Genomic DNA, 22,135 nt, shown 5'->3' with positions numbered 1-22,135 from the left:
CTGTTCGGGGTGTGGTATGAGGTGAGCGCCAGTGTGTGTGTGCGGGGTGATAGAACATCGGCCTCAGATGAGTGTGACCCCCCTCCCCCCGGGTCGCCCTCGCCATCCCCCCGGGCAAACAACGGGACCGTGCGCTGCAGTGACACGGCCGCATGCAGGGACGGTCCGGGTGGAGGGTGGTACTGTGGCCATGGGTCAGATATTGTCCAACGATGTAGAGCCCAGAGCTCATCACAGGGCGGGTTGTCATCATCCTCCATGGCCTGCAACAGACACGTTTCCGCCGGCGACCGTGTGAGCCCCGCCCGTTGCGCCGCAGGTGGATGTACAATGGAGGTGTGGTGTGAATGCGGGTGGAGTGAGGGTGGTTGGTGTTGGGTGGGTGGGGTGAGGGTGGTAGACTGGTGACATAGTGTGCAGTCTGTACCCATATTCGGCGATTCCCACGCCCCCCCCTAGCCCGTGAACCGGGCGGCTATCAGCCTGTCCCGTGCCCGCTGGCCCAGCCAGTAACGGTGGGCAGCCTCCCGTCCATGTCCAGCCCGTCTGTCCTGACCATTGCCCCCATCCTCCTCGTCTGGGAAGGTCTGTACCTCATCTTGCTGTTCCTCTCCTTCCCCCTCCTCTGCCTGCAGCACATCGCCCCTCTGCTGGGCTATGTTATGCAGGACGCCGCAGACCACAACGATGCGGCCAACCCTATCTGCCGGGTACTGGAGGGCCCCACCATAGCGGTCCAGGCACCTGAAGCGCATCTTCAGCAGCCCAAAGCACCTCTCTATCACACCCGTGGTCACTGCATGGACATTGTTGTAGCGGTTCTCCGCGTCAGTCTGTGGCCTCCGTATAGGCGTCATCAGCCACAACCGCAACGGGTAACCCCTGTCGCCCAGCAAACAGCCCCTCAGCCGTGCGGGGGGGGGCATCCCTTGAACATGGTAGGGATGAAAGATTGCGCCAATACGAATGAGTCATGTACACTGCCCGGGTACCGGGCGCAGACGTGCTGGATCCTCATGCGGTGGTCACAGACCACCTGCACGTTCATGGAATAGATCCCCTTCCTATTCGTGAACACAGCCCTGTTATCTGCAGGTGGCCGCACGGCGACATGCATCCCATCGATCGCCCCCTGGACCATGGGCATCCTGGCCACGGCAGCGAAGCCTGCTGCCCGCTGCCCGGACACCCTGGCTGGCCCGGTCCACAGGGAATTAGATATAGCGGTCTGCAATGGCATATAGGGCGTCTGTCACTGCACAGATGCACCGTTGCACCAACGCTTTCGTGATGCCGGACAGGTCCCCACTCGGTGCCTGGAATGAACCCCGTGGCATAAACGTTCAGGGTCACCGTAACCTTGACGGCCACAGTGTCCTCCCCCAGTGCCACGCGGTGCCAGTTGTGCCATCAGGTGGCAGATATGGGCGACGGGTTCCCGGCACATCCGGAGTCTCCTCCTGCATGCCCGGTTCATGAGGTCCTAGTACGACGAGCGGGGCCGGTACACACGGGGCCTCAAAGGGCGTCTCCGTCGCCGTGGCACCACCACCACTTCCTCCTCATGCTGTCGTGCGGGCGGCCCTCCAGCCTGGGTGACTGCCACCTGCCTCCCTGCGGCACGCTCCTCTGCGGCAACCTCCATCGCCTCCCTGGCGCGCTCCTGGGGGTGTGGGGGTGGGGGGGATAGACGACATGTCATCATTGCCCATTACCCCCCCCCCCCCCACCCCCCACCCCCGGCAGCCAGGTGCATGGCCAGGCGGACATCCCCCTCCCCAGCATGCACCGTCTCCAAACCAGCCCCTCCTCCCCGGCATGCACCCTCCCCAAAACCCCCTCCTCCCCGACACACACCCTCCCCAACCCCCCTCCCTCTCCTCCCCGGCACGCACCCTCCCAACCCCCCCCCCCCACCCCGGCACGCACCCTCCCCAACGCCCCCCCCTCCCCGGCACACACCCTCCCAACCCCCCTCCCTCTCCTCCCCGGCACGCACCCTCCCCAACCCCCCCTTTCCACCCCGGCACGCACCCTCCCCAACCCCCCTATCTCTCCTCCACGGCACGCACCCTCCCCAACCCCCCCTCTCCTCCCCGGCACGCACCCTCCCCAACCCCCCCCCCCCTCCTCCCTGGCACTCACCCTCCCCAACCAATCCCCCCCCTCCTCCCCGGCACACACCCTCCCCAATCCCCCCCCTCTCCACCCCGGCACGCACCCTCCCCTTCCCCCCACCTCCTCCCCGGCACGCACCCTCCCCAATCCCCCCCTCTCCTCACGGGATGCACCCTCCCCTTCCCCCCCCTCCTCCCCGGCACGCACCCTCCCCAATCCCCCCCTCTCCTCCCCGGCATGCACCCTCCCCTTCCCCTCCCTCCTCCCCGGCACGCACCCTCCCAAACCACCCCCCCCCTTCCTCCCCGGCACGCACCCTCTGCTTCACTCGCCCTCCCCGGCCGCCCCCTCTCCTTCCCAGCATGCACTCTCCCCAAACCCACCCCTCCCCAAGCCCCCCAAACCCGCCCCTCCCCAACCCCCCCAACCCGCCCCCAACCCCCCCTCCTCTCCCCCCTCCTCTCCCCCTCCCCACTTCCCCCTCCCTTCCCACCCGCTCCTTCTCTGCCCTCCCCTGTCCTCCCCCGCCCTCACCCTCTCCCCCAACCCCCCCTTCCACCCCTCCCCCTCCCCCTCTCCTCCCTCCCCCTCCCTCCCTCCCCTAACCCTCCTCCCTGCCAGCTCCTCCCCCCCACAGCTCCTCCCCCCACAGCTCCTCCCCCCGAGCTCCTCCCCCCAGCTCCTTCCCCCCAGCTGTCCCCCATCCAGCTCCTCCCCCCACCGGCCAGCTCCTCCCCCCCCCCCTCGGCACACACACTCCAATGGCTCCTGCGACCCCCCCCCCCCAACCACCAGCGGCCGTCCCTTCACTTCTCCGGCAGCCGCCCCACGCCGACCCCTGCGCTGGCCGGCGTCGCCCAGCACGACTGGTTGACGCCGTTAAATAGGTGGTTTGAATTACGCCGGCATGACCCATGGTCACGTCGGCGGGACTTCGGCCCATCCGGCCCGTTGAATTGGGGCGGCCCCGGGGCCCATTGCGTTGTGCCTGTCCTCCACATTCTCCGAGGCGCGCGGCGCGATTCACGTCCACGGAATTTCTGGGGTGCCGGAGAATATCGCGGGGCGGCCGGCCGGGATTTACGCCCCCCCCCCCCCCACCCCGCCCCCGGCGATTCTCCTTGTATTTCTAAATGTAAAATTTTATTCCCCATAAATTGGCCCATTCAACAAGATTTTTTCGAACTTCCTGGAGAGTGCACAAATTTAAGGTGAATAAAGGAATTTCGCTGAAAAGAGCGATATGCTGCCAAAGCTTTTTGTTTTGCATTCATCAGGACAAATGTAAGAATGTTAAATTGTAAATAATAACAACAATTTAGACTGCTGGACCGTAGGATATTGATTGGTTGGCGAGTCAAGTTCAAGCAACAGGATGGAACAGGGAACTATTGGTTTTCCAAGCTCCCAGGCAATTCTAACAAGGCACAAAGCTTGAACATATTTCTTTTGTTTGTATAGCCTGGGTTGTTGCACGTGAATGTCTGTTACTTTTAGCAGGTATAAATGGGCCAGATTATGAGCTCGACTGATTATCTTAAGGTTGTTGGTGTACTTATTAGTGCATTTAGAGTTGTTCAACAAGTGCTGCCCAATAGTAGGACCACAGAGCATCACATGCAATGGCTTGTCTTCCTGCTTCCATGTCATTACTTCTGGTATCCCCAAGGATCTATCCTTGGCCCCTCCTATTTCACATCTGCATGCTCTCCCTCAGCAACATTATTTTAAAACACTGCTTCAGTTTTCACAGGCAAGGCTGACCACACCCTGCTCCACATCAACACCACCTCTCTTCACTCCGTCGCTTTTGTGATCCCGACAGTGCAGAAGGAAGCCATTCGGCCCATCGGGTCTGCACTGACCCTCCGAAAGAGCACTCTATACCTCCGCCCTACCCCCGTAACCACGCGCATTGATCATGGTCAATCCACTGAACCCGGGTCCCTGACGCTGTGAGGCAGCAGTGCTAACCTCTGCACCACCGTGCTGCCCGCAATACTGAATTAGCAGAAACTTCCTCCAATTAAATACTTGGAAAATGGAAGCTATTGTCTTCAGACCCCGTTATAAACTCTGTTCCCTAATTAGCAACTCTCTCCATTTCTTTGGCAATTATGAGAGGTTAAACCAAACTGTTTGCAACCTTAGTCGACCTTGAAATGAGTTTCTGATCACAAAGCCGCACCTTCACCAAGACCATCTATTTCCACCTCCATAACATCATCTGACTGTGCACCAGCTTCAGCTTATCTGCTGAAAAAACCTTCACCTAGGCCTTTGTTACCTCTAGACTTGATTATTACAAGGCACTCAATGGTCTTTCATACTCTACCGTCTGAAATCAAGAGTTTATTAAAAACTCTGCAAACATTGTATTAACTCACACAATGTCCCCTTCACCCATTACCCCATGATCAGTGACTTACATTAGCCCCAGTTAGGTAGTCCATGTATTTTCATCCTTGTTTGTAAATCAAGGCCTCAACCACTCCTTAACTCTATCATATCCTTCAGCCCTGCAACCCTACAAGATATCAGCACTCACCTAATTCTGGCATTGAGTGTCCTTGATTTTAATTATTCAACCATTGGGCGGCACAGTGGTTAGCACTGCTGCCTCACAGCTCCAGGATCTCAGGTTCGATTCCCGGCTTGGGTCACTGTCTGTGTGGAGTCTGTACGTTCTCCCCGTGTCTGCTTGGGCTTCCTCCGGGTGCTCCGGTTTCCTCCCACAGTCCAAAGATGTGCAGGTTAGGTGGATTGGCCATGCTAAATTGCCCCTTAGTGTCCAAAAAAGATTAGCTGGGGTTACTGGGTTACAGGGATAGGGTGGCAGTGTGGGCTTAAGTCGGGTGCTCTTTCCAAAGGCCGGTGCCGATTCGATGGGCCGAACGGCCTCCCTCTGCACTCCTCTATGATTCTCTAAGCTCTGGAATGTCCTTCCTAAACCATTCCATCACTTCACCTCTCTTTCCTCCTTTAACACATTCCTTAAAATCTACCTCTTCTGCTCAGGCTTTTGGCCATCTGCCCTAATATCTCCTTATGTGACTTTGTGCCAAGTTTTGTTTTATAATGTTCTTGTGAAGCGCACTGGGGTATTTTTATGATGTTAAAGGAACTCTCCAAGTAGTTGTAGTTGAAACTTTGTCAATAACATCCCATATGTGGTTAGGATGTCTTGGGTTTGAACACACACACCAGCACTTTTATCTCACAAACTCAGCTGACATTCTGGTACCACCTCGTGGGATGCAGCAACCCTTCAGCGCAGACGTTAAACTATTCAGACACTCAGTCAAGTTTAGTGGCTCAGGGAGGGCTAAAGATCCCATGCGAAAAAAACATGGCATTCTTGCTGTGAGCTGCCTAGCATTCATCTTGTAACCCAGAACGACAAATGCAACTGCCCATTTTGTCCAACCACCGTTTGCCAAAGCTTGCTGGTTCAGAATAGTTGCTGCATTTATCTCCATAATTATCTACATTACATCAGGCAATGCACTTCAAATGTAATTCATCGTGTGATGTTCTTTGATATGGGGAACTGTGTGGGAGGTCCATTAGTTGTAATTTATATTAGTTGTAATAATAGGGGTAGATAAGAATACGCAGTAAGAACATTTCTGAAACTTCTGTACTCTTACACATCAATTAAAATTAAGGATCAATAGAATTTGGAAAAGTATCTCTTTATAATTTATAATTTATAATCAAAAATAATGATATTTTCTCATTATTTGTGGAGGTGATATTTGTGGAGGAAAATCATACGGAACTATTTACCATTGAAAAGTGAAAAGTAATGGTCCAAAAATTCAGATTTTCCACTCAACCCACATGGTTGACAAGTTCATAGAATTTACAGTGCAGAAGGAGGCCATTCGGCCCATCGAGTCTGCACCGGCTCTTGGAAGGAGCACTCTACCCAAGGTCAACACCGCCACCCTATCCCCATAACCCAGTTATCGCCACCCAACACTAAGGGCAATTTTGGACACTAAGGGCAATTTATCCTGGCCAATCCACCTAACCTGCACATTTTTGGATTGTGGGAGGAAACCGGAGCACCCGGAGGAAACCCATGCACACACGGGGAGGATGTGCAGACTCCGCACAGACAGTGGCCCAAGCCGGAATCGAACAAGGGACCCTGGAGCTGTGAAGCAATTGTGCTATCCACAATTGTGCCATCTGTAACTCTGTTCAAGGTCCACGGAAGTACATTGCAACTACCGAATCGGCATTTCAAACACCAAATCAACTGTAGGGCAGACCTGAACACAGTTAGAATCAACCACATCAATTGGACAACACAGCACTGAAAATCAATCAGAATGCCAGTGGGTGAGTGTAGAGTCTGCTAAAGTCAATCATATCAATCTACGGGCAGAACTGAAGGCTATCAGGGTCAGTCAGATTGGTTGGAAAGTGCGACTAAAGTTTGTGGGGGGAAAAAAAAATCACAGATTACCTTTTTCCAGTTGTCACTGGATCTGAATTGCAGTTAACGTGTTTTCAATTGCTTTATGGGCCCCAGGTCTGTGTTTGTTTATTTTGTGTTTGTATAAAAAAAATGAGGTTATGCATTACAAACAATGTGCTAAAATGCAGCTTTTTTACATTTCCCTTCAGACTTTCTGGCATATGCCCAGCAACTGTCTTTATGCAAAAGCTTATTTTCTTCAAGAATGTTGCGGTCAGATTTTGAACGAGGACGGGGTTCCGTGCTGCAAATAAGCTTCATTTGAGATTTACCGTTGCTGCACTTGCAGAGTTGTGAAGAGTGTGGAAACAAAGGGTGTTGCTGGAGCCGGACGAAGCTTATTTTTTTTGAAAATGGCACAGTGAACACATAGATAGATAGTAGGTTTCAAAATTCTAGAAAATATGCCACATGCAGCATTTTTGAGAAGCTGGAGATGGCCCAAAACCCTCCTAAAAAATAAATCTTTCTCCTTTCGTAACCACAATTGTTTCCAAACATTTTGAAATTCCCTGCTACTTCAAATTCTGCTTGGTGTAACAAAATACATACGAAATTATAAGCACTGCACTCACAAAAGCGGGGCAGCACGGTAGCCTTGTGGATAGCACAATTGCTTCACAGCTCCAGGGTCCCAGGTTCGATTCCGGCTTGGGTCACTGTCTGTGTGGAGTCTGCACATCCTCCCCGTGTGTGCGTGGGTTTCCTCTGGGGTGCTCCGGTTTCCTCCCACAGTCCAAAGATGTGCGGGTTAGGTGGATTGGCCATGCTAAATTGCCCTTAGTGTCCAAAATTGCCCTTAGTGTTGGGTGGGGTTACTGGGTTATGGGGATAGGGTGGCGGTGTTGACCTTGGGTAGGGTGCTCTTTCCAAGAGCTGGTGCAGACTCGATGGGCTGAATGGCCTCCTTCTGCTCTGTAAATTCTATGATAATCTATGAATTCTTTCTGATGCAGTCTAGTGGCAGGTTAGTGAATTTCATCAACTGCTGGAACCCAAATTGACCCTTTCCTTTTCGATCATCACTGAAGTTGGGAGTTTTAAAGACTGAGGATCTTATTCTCCGTCGGCCAATGGTGGAATCGGGAAACGCGATCGGTTCATACGCCGACATCGTGGCGGCCGCGGTCTCATGCCAAATCGCAATTCTCCTCTGCCTCGATAGCGGCGTCAATGTGTTCCACAACGCACATAGAGTAAATGCCGTTGGCACATCATTCGCGGGCCTGACCCAGTATTCTCTGGGGCCTCCGTGATTCTGCGCCTCCACTGGGACGAATTGCCGAGGTTCGTTTGCGCTTTTAAAAATCGTGAAACAGACCCGTGGCTGATGAGGGAGAGAGAGGGGAAATAGGACAGGAGAGGTGCGACAGTGGGCTGCCGGGCTGGACACTGGCTGGTGGGGGGCCGGGGAGGATGGGGTAGTGGGAAACAGGCTGAGGGCCCGGGGTGACCCCCCCCACCAAGGGACTGGCTGTGTGCCCAGGCACGGGCCGCCATTGCCGCGACCTGCAAGGCAGCCATCTTGCTGCGCACCCCACTGACCACCCACCTTGACCTTGGTTCTGCAGAGTGACACTGGCCTTATGGGTGCCCCCACCCCCACACCCTACCAACCATCTGCCAACTGCCGGCGGGGCATCATGCAGCCTACCCCAGTCCACAGTCGCCCCTACAGTGAGGGTGCCGGGCGGGGGCCAGGGAGCGTCCTGTTAGCAAGGTCAGCGTCAGCCAAAATTAACCCTGGCAGCAAGAATGGCCGCCACAGCCAGAGGCCCCCACCGTTCTGGCCACCGATGAGGCTAGGGGTGCAGAGAGGAGCGGGGGGGGGAGTTTGGGGGGGGAACAGACATGTGGGGGCAGGGTCTGCAGAGCAAACCAGAGCCACCATGTAGCCCGGCAGACCTGGTTGGGCATGGAGGTACGCATCATGCTAACATGCCTGCCTATCACCCCCTGCAGACAATTGGAATACAGCCAGCAATGGTGGCCTTCCTCCTAGTTGCCGCAGCCCTGGGGGATGCCCTGTACGAGCAGGAACTGCTCGAGAAGGATATAGCTACAGCAGCAAAGCATGCAACAGTGCGACAAAAGGCAGCAAATGGAGAACCCGCCGCCCAACCGGCCGAGGAGGAGGAGGTGCAAAGGAGGCGCCGCATGAGGCCTCCTGTGTACCGGCAGTGCCTGTTATTGGAGGACCTGACAGATCAGGCATGCCGTCAAAGACTCCGGTTGAGCAGAGAGACAGTGTTTCATATCTGCCAGATCATGGCGCACCTGGCACCGTGGGGGTATGGGGGAGGACACCCGCTCCCGATGGCCATCAAGGTGATGGTCGCCCTGAACCTTTATGCACGGGGTCCTTCCAGGCGCCAAGTGCAGACCTGCCTTGCATCTCACAGAGTTCGATGCACGTGTGTATGTGTGCCATCACGGAGACCCTACGTGCCCAGTTGGCACAATACATCCATTTCAATGTGGACCGAGCCCACCAGGATGGCTGGGCTGCGGGGTTTGCTCCGTGTCCTACCTCCTCTCTCTCTCCGTCTTCGCCATTGACGGGATGCCACGTGTCCAGGGGGTTATCCACGAGATGCATGTTGCCATACGAGCACCTGCAGATGACAGGCTGCTCTACACAAACCACTCAAGGAAGGTGCAGCTGAGATGTGACTATCAGATGCCCATCATCAGGGGCTGGTTTAACACAGGGCTAAATAGCTGGCTTTCAAAGCAGACCAAGGCAGGCCAGCAGCACGGTTCAATTCCCGTACCAGCCTTCCTGAACAGGCGCTGGAATGTGGCGACTAGGGGTTTTTCACAGTAACTTGATTTGAAGCCTACTTGTGACAACAAACGATTTTCATTTCATTCATCATGCACATCTGCGCCCAATACCCGAGCAGTGTGCACGACACCTTCATCCTGGCACACGTGACGATTCCTGACCTCTTCGAGGCACACCCCCGGTTGGGGGGTGGCTCCTGGGTGACAGGGTTATCCGCTGGGGTTGTGGCTGATGACAGCGATCCGGAAGCCACAGACTGATGTGGAGACCTGCTGAAACGATGCCCATACAGCAACTAAGGACTTGATCGAGCGGTGTTTAGGCACCCTGAAGAGGCATCGTGGACCGCTCTGGACGGGACCTTCAGAATAGCACAGGGAGGGGCGCCCGCATTGTGGCGGCCTGCTACGTCCTCCACATCATTGCGCAGCAGAGGAGCGATGTGGTGGAAGAGGAGGATGAACACCTGTCCCCGTCCAACGAGGAGGATGCAGGGGAGGATGAGGATGGGCAGGACATGGGGCCCAGGCAGGAAAGGGAGGATGCACACCGTGTATGCCAGGGCCAACACACACAGGACACCGTGATTGCCTCCAGGTTCACAGACTTGAGGGCGGGGGACTGGCCAGGGGCACGGTCCCATCGAATCACTGAGGTGGAGGAGGTGGGGACAGTGGGAGGTGGACAGTGGGGTGGGGGGAGGTTATGGGTGAGACACCGACGTGGTGAGTGTCATGATATTCAGGTAAACATCATAGCACATACATACTGATGGACAGATCAACAGACCAATCAACACACACACAACGCCACAGCCAATCACAGGCAAGAGCATACACAGTACAAAACAGGGAACACAACACTTCCTGAGCATTCCAGCAGGAGACAGCTCAGGGCACAGAGCTCACAGCAAGCCACTCAGGCATCCACCATGTGCTGAGTGCCACTACAAGATAGTATTAGGAATAGGTCCACAGATTCTAGGGTTATGGTCGAATCTCAGTAACCAGTTTACCACTGTAAATAAATGTTAGCAATAAAACTGAGTTGTACCATTTGCAACCGTGTTGGTTCGTCTGTGTAGCAGAGCACCCAACACATCAGTGAGCGCTGGCTGAACTGCGGTCCGTGAGCCCAGGCCACCCCCAAAGTCCACCCATTCCCCCCCAACCCCTCTGCGGCCAGCCCAGATCAGCCCACCCCTCACACCCTTCAGACAGAGCAGCGAGGCAGGTTGTAACATTGTGAACAGTGTTTAATTAATGTGAACAAATATATACAGCTTTGTGCCCGAACCCCTATCTCTAAACTTTGCCCTGCACCTGTGCCAATGTAACTGGTGTCTACCTTTCTGGCCTTACAGGCCCTAAGACTATGTCTAGATGGGTCCCCAGATGGTTCATCAGGAGTGGAGGCGGTCTGTTGTGGTTCCCGCCCTGTCACCTGGGTCCCCTTTGGAGGGCATATTCTAGGGCGACCAGGCCTGGGTGGGCCTGGCTGCTGCTTGGGTGTACCAGGTGATATGGCCCTGTCTCAGCAGGCCATGGCCCAGTCCCAGCATGCCATGGCCCAGTCTCAGCAGGCCAGGGCCCAGTCTCAGCAGGCCATGGCCCAGTCTCAGCAGGCCATGGCCCAGTCTCAGCAGGCCAGGGCCCAGTCTCAGCAGGCCATCGCTGAGGGCATCGGTGCCATTGCCCAGGTGCTGTCCGGCGTTGCACGAATACAGACAAGGATGGCCAACTCCCTAAGCTCCATGGCTGCAAACTTGCAGACCCTCGGTGATACCAGGGCGGGCCTCCAGGACTGGCAGCGTCAGGTGCCTGGGCTGCGTCGGGTGCTGGATCCGTTCGCATCTCCGTCCCAGGGAGGGCTCCGGGGGCCATCGGGCACCCCGAGGTAGGAGATGGTGCTGGGGCCCGTCCCGGAACACCGCAACACCTCGGACCCCCCCCAACGTCCGCCCCAGGTGCATCTGGTGGGCAACGGGCAGAACAGGCTGACAGCACGCCATCCCACTCGCCCGAGGCGCAGCCTGGCAGCCTGGCCCATCCAGGCCTGGCCGCCCCAGGAAACGGCCACCAAAGGGGACCCTAGTCACAGGGCAGGGATCACAGGAGTCCGCCTCCAGTTCTGCTGTACCGTCTGGGGAACCACCTAGACGTAGTAAGGCCAAAAAGTTAGACACGGAGTAAGTTGGCACGGGTGCAGGGCACAGACTAGTTATAGGGGCTAGGACGTGTGTCTGATCCATTTGTAAATAAAATCACTTTCACACCTACAGAAGCTGCCTCCGTGCTCTGTCTGATGCGTGTGAGGGTGGGATGTAACGGGAGCGCCAGTGCGTGTGAGGGGTGATAGGTGGTCGAGCTCAGGTGAGTGTGGCATGCTCCCCCCCCCCAATTGCCCTCGCCACCCCGCCCCAGGCAGACTACAGGTCCGTGCGCTGCATTGTCCAGGCCGCATGCAGGGACCTCCCAGGTGGAGGGTGTTACTGTGGCCATCAGTCAGACATTGTCTAACGATGTAGAGCCCGGAGTTCATCACAGAGCGGCTTGTCGTCATCCTCCATGCCATGCAATAGACCCGTTTCCACTGGAGAGCATGTGAGCCCTGCCCATTGTGCTGCAGTTGGATGTGTAATGGAGGGCTGGTGTGCACGCGGGTGGTTGTTGGTGGGTGGGGTGCATATGGATGTTGCTGGGGTTGGTGAGGGTGGTGGGCAGGGTGAGGGTGGTGGGTGATGGGCGTGGTGAGGGTGGTGGGTGATGGGCGGGGTGAGGGCGGTGGGTGGTGGGCAGGGTGAGGGTGGTAGGTGGTGGGCGTGGTGAGGGTGGTTGTTGCTGGGTGGGTTGAGGGTGGTGGGTGATGGGCGGGGTGAGGTTGGTGGGTGGTGGGCAGGGTGAGGGTGGCGGGTGATGGGCAGGGTGAGGTTGGTGGGTGGTAGGCGTGGTGAGGGTGGTGGGTGATGGGCAGGGTGAGGGTGGTGGGTGGTGGGCAGGGTGAGGGTGGTGGGTGGTAGGCATGGTGAGGGTGGTGGGTGATGGGCAGGGTGAGGATGGTGGGTGGTGGGCAGGGTGAGGGTGGTGGGTGATGGGCGGGGTGAGGGTGGTGGGGTGGTGGGCAGGGTGAGGGTGGTGGGTGATGGGCGGGGTGAGGTTGGTGGGTGGTGGGCAGGGTGAGGGTGGCGGGTGATGGGCAGGGTGAGGTTGGTGGGTGGTAGGCGTGGTGAGGGTGGTGGGTGATGGGCAGTGTGAGGGTGGTGGGTGGTGGGCAGGGTGAGGGTGGTGGGTGGTAGGCATGGTGAGGGTGGTGGGGTGATGGGCAGGGTGAGGATGGTGGGTGGTGGGCAGGGTGAGGGTGGTGGGTGATGGGCGGGGTGAGGGTGGTGGGGTGGTGGGCAGGGGGAGAGTGGTGGGTGATGGGCGGGGTGAGCGTGGTGGGTGGTGGGCAGGGTGAGGGTGGTGGGGTGGTGAGGTACTGTGCTGTCCGTGCCCATGCTCATCGATTCCCCCCTGTGAACCGTGCGGCTATCAACTCTTCCCGTCGCCGCTGGCCCATCCGGTATCGGTGGGCAGCCTCCCATCCCTACCCAGCCTGTATGTCCCGTGCATTCCCCCCCATCCATATTGCCCTCATCTGGGGAGGCGTGCCCATCGTCGTCTTCCGCCTCCTCCTCCTCCAGCACATCGCCCCTCTGCTGGGCTATATCGTTCAGGACGCAGCAAACCACAACAATGCGGCCGCCCCACTCGGACGGATACTGGAGGGCACCTCAAGAGCGGTCCAGGCACCTGAAGCACATCTTCAGCAGCCCAAAGCACCTCTCGACCACATCCCTGGTTGCTGCATGGGCATCGTTGTAGCGGTTCTCCGCGTCGGTCAGTGGCCTCTGTATAGATGTTATTAGCCACTACCGCAATGGGTAACCCTTGTCGCCCAGCAGCCAGCCCCCCAGCCTGTCCCTCGAACATGGCGGGGATCAACGATTGTGCCAGTATGACGGGTCATGTACACTGCCTGGCTACCGGGCGCAGACGTGCAGGATCTTCATCCGGTGGTCACAGACCACCTGCACGTTCATGGAGTAGGCCCCCTTCCTATTCGTGAACACGGCCGTTATCCGCATGTGGCCGCACGGCAGCCCGTGCATCCGATCGATCGCCCCCTGGACCATGGATATCCTGGCCACGGCAGCGAAGCCCGCTGCCTGGGCATTCTGGTGGGCGCGGTCCACAGGGAGCTGGATGTAACGGTCCACAGAGGCATACAGGGCGTCTGTCACTGCACGGATGCACCGGTGCATCGATGTCTGGGAGATGCCAGACAGGTCCCCACTCAGCGGCTGGAACGACGCCATGGCATAATAGTTCAGGATCACCGTCACCTTGACGGCCACGGAGAGAGGGTGTCCACCCCCAGTCCCACGCGGTGCCAGCTGTGCCATCAGGTGGCAGATGTGGGAGATGGTTTCCAGCCTCATCCAGAGTCTCCTCCTGAATGCCCAGTCCATGAGGTCCTGGTACAATGTGCAAAGCCGGTACACACGGGGCCTCATTGGGCGCCTCCATTGCCGTGGCAAAACCACCACCTCCTCCTCCTCGTCCTGTCGGGCGGCCGGCCCTCCAGCCTGCGCACCCCACCCATCACCCACCACCCTCACCCTGCCCACCACCCACCACCCCACTTGGTCCTCTGCGGCACGCTCCACTGCGGCAGCCTCCGCCACCGCCCTAGCACGTCCCTGCGACAGCTGTCATAGGGCTACCTGCATGACAGCGGTCCCTGCCACGGCTGATTGCCAAACATAACAGTCTGCAGGGGGTGGGGGTAGACGACGTATCATCATTGCACATACCCTCCCTCCGCAACCAGGTGCCATGGGCTGCATGGCCGCCACTGTTGACACGTGGCACCTGGCCACGCAAAGCCCCCCCACCCCCACCCTCCCCAGACATCAGCACTGGCCCTCCCTCCCCCACCCCCATCCTCCCTGGACACCAGCCCCGGCCCTCCCTCCCCACCCTCCCCGGACACCAGCTCCGACCCTCCTTGGCGAGCTTTCTCCCGCTCCGATGCATCGCGGTCCAGACGTCAGGGCGGCGCGGCGGGATTCACGTGCCCCCCCCCCCCAGCGATTCTCTGAGCTGGCGCGGGCTCGGAGAATCCCGCCCTGGGCTCAATTCCAACCTTGTGTTTAGTTTGTATATTCTCCCTGTGTCTGCGTGCGTTTCCCCCGGGTGCTCCGGTTTCCTCTCACAATCCAAAGATCAGGGGCGTCATTCTCCGACCCCCCGCCGGGTCGGAGAATGGCCGTTGGCCGCCGTGAATCCCGCCCCCGCCCCTGCCGAAGTCTCCGCTCCCGGAGATTGGGCGGGGGCGGGAATCCGGCCGCGCCGGTTGGCGGGACGCCCCGCTGGATTCTCCGGCCCGGATGGGCCGAAGTCCCGCCCAGAAATTGCCTGTCCCGCCGGCGTAAATCAAACCTGGTATTTACCGGCGGGACCAGGCGGCGTGGGCGGGCTCCGGGGTCCTGGGGGGGGGGCGCGGGGCGATCTGACCCCGGGGGGTGCCCCCACGGTGGCCTGGCCCACGATCGGGGCCCACCGATCCACGGGCGGGCCTGTGCCGTGGGGGCACTCTTTCCCTTCCGCCTCCGCCACGGCCTCCACCATGGCGGAGGCGGAAGAGATTCTCCCCACTGCGCATGCGCGGGAAACTGACAGCGGCCGCTGACGCTCCCGCGCATGCGCTGGGAAACTGACAGCGGCCGCTAACGCTCCCGCGCATGCGCCGCATTTCCGCGCCAGCTGGCGGGGAAACAAACGCCATTTCCGCCAGCTGGCGGGGCGGAAATCCCTCCGGCGTCGGCCTAGCCCCTCAATGTTGGGGCTAGGCCGCCAAAGATGCGGAGCCTTCTGCACCTTTGGGCCGGCGCGATGCCCGTCTGATTGGCATCGGCTTTGGCGCCAGTCGGCGGACATCCCGCCGTTGGGGGAGAATTTCGCCCACGATGTGGAGATGCCGGCGTTGGACTGGGGTGAGCACAGTACGAAGTCTTACAACACCAGGTTAAAGTCCAACAGGTTTGTTTCGATGTCACTAGCTTTCGGAGCGCTGCTCCTTCCTCAGGTGAATGAAGAGGTCTGTTCCAGAAACACATATATAGACAAATTCAAAGATGCCAAACAATGCTTGGAATGCAAGCATTAGCAGGTGATTAAATCTTTACAGATCCAGAGATGGGGTAACCCCAGGTTAAAGAGGTGTGAATTGTGTCAAGCCAGGACAGTTGGTAGGATTTTGCAGGGCAGAGATCCAAAGATATGCCGCTTAGGTGGATTGGCCATACTAAATTGTCCCTTAGTGTCCAAAAGGTGGCGCTATCAGGTTACGGGGATAGGCCGGGGGACTGGACCTGGATGGGATGCTCTTTCAGAGGATTAGTATAGGCTTTGTGGATCATAGAACATACAGTTGTAACCATCTGGGATGGCCACGTCCCGATTAAAAAATGGACACTTGCAAAGACTGCAGGGAAATTGGACAATGCTAAGAAACAAGCAGGTGCAAGCTCTGTCTGTTGATTAGAACCTTAAATGCTCAGACAGGACAGAAACTACCAAACGATTTACATACTAATGAGCCGTCTCCGGGGACAAAAGGGAAACATTTAGATACACAATGTTAGGACAGACTCCCTGGCGCCAGAAGAAGCTAAGACAAAGCTGACTGACAGTCACCAGGACACGCCCAGCGATCAGGGAACCACCCCTCTATTGGAGGAAAATCGATACAGATGATTGGGAAAGACCCAATTAGTTGAGGCCAAGTTCAAGGCCTGCCCAAAAGAGCGCGAAGCCCTTTTGGGTATAAAAGGTATCCCCCAAGGGAGAACGCCTTCCTTTGGCTTTGGCTCTCAGCGAAGAGAGAGACCAGCCTAGCAGCTGCACCAGACCAAGTAAGTCCCAAGTCAATGCACGCTACGAGATAGACGCTCCTAGTTGCTACCCTGTAAACAGCTCAACCCAGCAGCCTCAGATCCGAGCAACGGCCATTGTTCCTCTGACTGAGTGGGCGCCCAAAGCTAAGTATAGGCCTTAGTAATAGTGGTAGTTTAGTTTGTAGAGTTTATGCATGAGTAGATTTGACTGTGTGTAAATAAATGAGCATTGCTTTTGAACTTACTAACTGGTGTATCGAGTCATTGATCAGTATTCGGTTCTGAGCCTTGTGGCGGTGTCGAAAGATACCTAGCGACTCTTGAGCAAACGTGATTAAATAGAGCCAAATTAAGAGCCAACCAAAAGTTAGCAACACAGTACACAAGGAGGCCATTCGGCCCATCGAGTCTGCACTGACCCACTTAAGCTCTCACTTCCACCCTATCCCCGTAACCCAATAACCCCTCCTAACCTTTTTGGACAATAAGGACAATTTAGAATGGCCAGTCCACCTAACCTGCACATCTTTGGACTGTGGGAGGAAACCGGAGCACCCGGAGGAAACCCACGGAGACACGGGGAGAACGTGCAGGCTCCGCACAGCCAGTGACCCGGCGGGGAATTGAACCTGGGACACTGGAGCTGTGAATCCACAGTGCTATTCACTTGTGCGACCGGCGATCAAATGGCCTCCTTCTGCACTGTCGGGATTCAAATAGAAAATATGGCAGATAAAATTTACTCTTTCCACAAGGAGATGTTTGATTTCCTTTTATAGTAGTTTAAAAAAAATTATTTCATGGGATGTGGGTGCCAGGTATTGTGGGACAGTGGGTACTGTCCCTATGTCCCTATCTCTGGGCCCGAAGCTCCAGGCTCAGTACTGTCCCTATCTCTGGGCCCGAAGCTCCAGGCTCAAGTCTCACTTCAGAACGTGATGGCCATGAAAGGTGGATGCACGATGTGGCCAAACAGGTTGGTTATTGGACTGCAACACCTTCCAATCCGCCTAATGGCAGGCGGCAAAGAGTGGGAGAGTTTCCTAGTCAGCCACATGGCAGAGGGTAACCACTACATTATTTTTCCAAGTATATCCATGGACCAATCCAAAGAAAGTCCATGGTTGCCAACGCCCTCTTAGGGAATGGTACCTGAAGGAGCGGATGGATGTAGGTGTTGCTGGTAAAGGTGAGCTTACATCGCCCATCCCTCACTCCCCTTGAAAAGGTGCTTGTGAGTGAGATCCCTTCTCGAATAGAACAGAGAAGCGTGCCAGGCCATCCCAAAGGGCAGTTGGCCATGTTGTTCTGGATTTGGAATCACATAGAGGCCAGGCAAGGATGGCAGATTTCCTCCCCGAAAACATAATATAGAGCACTTCAAATAAGAACATTGGTGACTGAAGTAAATAAAATGTACAAGCAGCATGATTTCTTGGCTTCTCTGCTGGAAGTCAGATATAGCTTTACATTTCCTTCCTGTGCTCATGGCAGAAAATTCTAGGAAGTACATCAGCACTTGTTCCAGATGAGGCAGGCCATGTATTTAATACTGGTGCGCATTAAGATTTGTTTATCACTTTTATCTTGCTTAAACAGCAGCACACCCAACAATGCATAGCAATCATTTGTGTTGAAAGCCACTTCTGCATTCAGCTACCATTTCTGTAATCAGGATGGGAATAAATATACCTACCTGTCTATATTTGATAATATCATTTAAAATTCGGAACAAAACGCGCAACTTGTAATATTCAATTCCCCTTCTACCAGCGTTTGCAATGCTGATTATCTACAGGATGCACCGATCACCACTCTCCAAGTTTACTTTGACAACCATTCCCACCATGCAGGACACAAATAGCAAACATACAGGAATACCAACATCTCTAAATGAGCTTCCGATTCATATTCCATCCTAACGTGGACATTTAAAACTATCCCTCATTCTCATTGGATCTGGATCCTGAAATTCTCAACTTAACACCATGGGCAAGTTGCCACCTCTCATGAGGCTGTGTCCCTTTATTTTTGGAAATTGGATTCTCCGGGTTCCCCAAACTGCGTGTTTCTTGGCGGCACACCGTACGCTGGCGGCAGGATTCCATCCTCCCGCCGCTTCCCATTGGCACCATCCCAGGCCAATGTGCATATCAAAGGAGATTTGGAAGAACTGAACCAGAAGTACAGCCAGGCACACCAGCAGGCAAAAAAGGCTTTCAAAGAGGTCACTGTCCTGAAAGGCTGGGCGGAATTTTCTCTTCTTTTGGCTGTGTGTCAAACCCGCGAAACCCGCTGGCAGGGGTGCGCTGCCAGCAGGAAAAGTGAATCCCGACGACCGCAGAATTCCAGCCAAGGTATTTCAGCTTTCAATCCACTGGAAATTTTGCAATTTGAAATGAGACAGGGCACTGCAAGTTTGGGGGGAGGGCTGCCATTGTGGAGGTTCGGGGTAGGGGTTTCCCTGGGGGTTTCTTTGGGGAGGGGGGTGTTCTTTAAAATTTTTTTTATCACACTGGGACACAGTGGACTTGTCTGTCAGGGGCCGAGGTTGCTGGAGGGTGGGGAGGGGAATCATTCAGAGGCTGCCCCTACAGCATAATGTCAACGGACCCGCCTCCGGGATTCATTTTGACTATGTATCAAAAAAGATGGTGGGAAAAGCGGGCAATGCGGCCGACGGGCTGCACACTGATGTGTTGGGTGGGCTGGGTCGATGTGGACTGCACTTGATGCAGTGTAGCGAGAGACAGACCTCCAACACTTGATAAGATGCAACACGATTTTATTTAACAGCTAAACTATTATACATGTTCAGCTGTGGGTAGACACGATGCTGACTTGACTGGAGACCTGATACTAGCCTAACCAGACTTACTAGCTACCACATGGTGTTTGCACTGGCCAGATGACTAACTCTAACTGTCCCAGAGGCTGGGTCCCTACAGAGCGGGAAAACTGGTGCCCTCTGGCTTTATAGTGGTGGTGTCCTGTCTGGTGATTGGCTGCTCTGTTCTGTGTGCTTACTGGTCATCCTGTGTGTCAATCACTGCCTGTCTGCACTCCATTATATACATAGATGTATATTATGACACACACCGCGTTTCACGCCTTAGGTGACACCCAGTCAAAAGAAGAGAAAATTCCGCCCAGTCTTTCAGGACAGTGACCTCTTTGAAAGCCTATTTTTGCCTGCTGGTGTGCCTGGCTGTACTTCTGATTCAGTTATTCCAAATCGCCTTTGATATGCACATTTTCCTGTGGAATGGCTTCATTTTTCTTTTGCAGATTTTGTTGTTTTTGCGTTACATCAGGGGCGGGATTCTCCCAGCCTTGGGCTGGGCCGGAGAATCCCCGCGAACGGGCCATGCCTCCCCGACGCCGGCATGCGATACTCCGCAGAGGGGAGAATCGGCACCACTGGCGCCGGTGCGGTTGGCGCGGAGCCGGTCGCAACTGGCCCGCTGATTCTTCGGCCCGAATGGGCCGAGCGGCCGTAAAAGAGCCAAGTCCCACTGGTGCCGTTCTAACCTGCTCTGAGCCGATGGGACCTCAGCATTGCAGGGTCGAGTGGCAGCCTGTGGGGGAGAAGGGGGGTTCCGACCCTAGGGGGGCCTCCGATATGGCCTGGCCCTCACTGGGGCCCACCAATCAGTGGGCCGGCCTCTATGGCTGGGGCCTTTTTTCCTACGCGCCGGCCCCTGTAGCCCTGCATCATGTTGTGTCGGGGCAGTCGCGTTGAAGGAGGCCACTGCGCATGCGCGCATTGGCACCGGCGCCACTGCACATGTGCAGATCCCATGGCGTACAGTTCATGCCGGGATCGGCAGCTGGAGTGGCGCGAACAGCTCTAGTGCCACGCTGGCCCCCTGTAGGAGCCAGAATTAGTCCTGTGAGCGGTCCGTTCACGCCGTCGTAAAACGTTTACACGACGGCGTTTATGACGGCATGGACACTCTGCCACGGGATGGGAGAATCCCGCCCCAGGTAACCTGCCTTCATTCACAAGCATCTGTTTGCTCTACACTGCCACCTACTGTTACCGTGTTGGTATTGTGTTGGCATTTTCGAAAACCCTTTCGGCTGCTTCTCAGCCTCTCAGATGCACTATAGAAAGCATCCTATTTGGCTACATCACAGCCTGGTATGGCAACAGCTCGGCCCAAGAACGGAAGAAACTTTAGAGAGTCGTGAACACAGCCCATCCATCACATGAACCTGCCTCCCATCCATTGACTCCATCTACAACTCCCGCTGTCGGTGGAAAGCAGGCAGCATAATCAAAGATCCCTCCCACACGCCTTACTCATTCTTCCAACTTCTCCCATCGGGCAGGAGATACAAAAGTCTGAGAACACGCACGAACAGACTCAAAAACAGCTTCTTCCCCGCTGTTACCAGACTCCTAAACGACCCTCTTACGGACTGACCTGATCAACACTACACCCCTGTATGCTTCCCCCGTTGCTGGTGTTATCTAGTTACATTGTGTACCTTGTGTTGCCCTATTATGTATTTTCTTTTATTTCCTTTTGTGTGCATTGAGTACCTTGTGTTGTCCTATTATGTATTTGTTTTAATTTCCTTTTCTTTTCATGTACTTCATGATCTGTTGAGCTGCTCGAAGAAAAATACTTTTCCCTGTACCGTGGTACATGTGACAATAAACAAAATCTAAATCCATCTTTTACCTGCACTAAATCTTTTGGCTCGTGCACTTCATTGCACTGGTATGCTCTGTGAAAAAGTGTGGGGTTTTTTGAGTATGAGCTCCCTTGTTCTGGAGTTTCCTATTGCTTTTGGTACTTTATTGGTGGAGTCCTACACACTTTTTTAAGGCCTGCGCTCTCCACAACTTGGTGTTTTAAACATCGCCAAAGGTTTTTACCACCTCACCAGATATGGTTGAAGATTCATCTATACCATGGGTAAGATCTTCTGGCTGTTCACACTGCGAGATCTTCCATCCCGCTAACGGCGCACTGCGACCCCCCCCCCCCCCAGCCCAGCCGCTCCCTGTGGGTTTCGACGTGGGGAGGATTCAATGAGAAATCCCATTGACAGCGGTGGGACCGGAAGATCTCACTGCCGGCCAATGGCGGGCCGCTTCCCGCCGCGGAGAAACACGCTGCAGGGGATTGGTGGGGATTTTCGAGTGAAGGGTGTCCTGAAATTGGATGTTTAGCAAAAAGTCCCGAAAAAGGATTAGGAATTGGGCAAAAATGCCCCGGGACACTCACAGAGGGTAACTTGGCCCTGTACAAAATCAGGACAGGACCTAAGCCAGCCCCAAACACCCCACCACCTATTTGTCCTGAAGCCACCCCCGGAACCCGAAACAGATTGGGACTAAAACAGACAGGGAAAGTCCTGGATGATAACATCCACCACGAATTGGTACCTGTGGTGATAGGCATAGCTGGGACTCAACTCCCCGAGTGGTGCTCTCCCCAAATAAAACGACTATATCTCCACTTGACTCACAGGCTACTAGGACGAAAGGCAAGGACAGATAAGGAACAGGACAGAGTAAGAAGGGAACTGGTAGATGACATAGTGACAGTCGACAAAACATGAATCTCAACCACTAAACCCCCAAATTCGGTTGACTGGGATAGCAAACCTAGTCTCCTGACCCGACATGTCAAACAGAAGCTTCTCTTCTGAGTACGTTGTCAGCAATTTCACCAAGTAAGTATAAAAATACATCAACTTGCACTTCCTCTCATTGCTGAACAAAGACATTTTGTCAAAGCTTTTTGTCTTGCACTCATCAGGACAATCACAAGGATACCAATGT

This window comes from Scyliorhinus torazame, chromosome 18, assembly GCF_047496885.1.
Source record: "Scyliorhinus torazame isolate Kashiwa2021f chromosome 18, sScyTor2.1, whole genome shotgun sequence".
Lineage (NCBI taxonomy): Eukaryota > Metazoa > Chordata > Chondrichthyes > Carcharhiniformes > Scyliorhinidae > Scyliorhinus > Scyliorhinus torazame.
Note: the sequence above shows the minus strand (reverse complement) of the source record.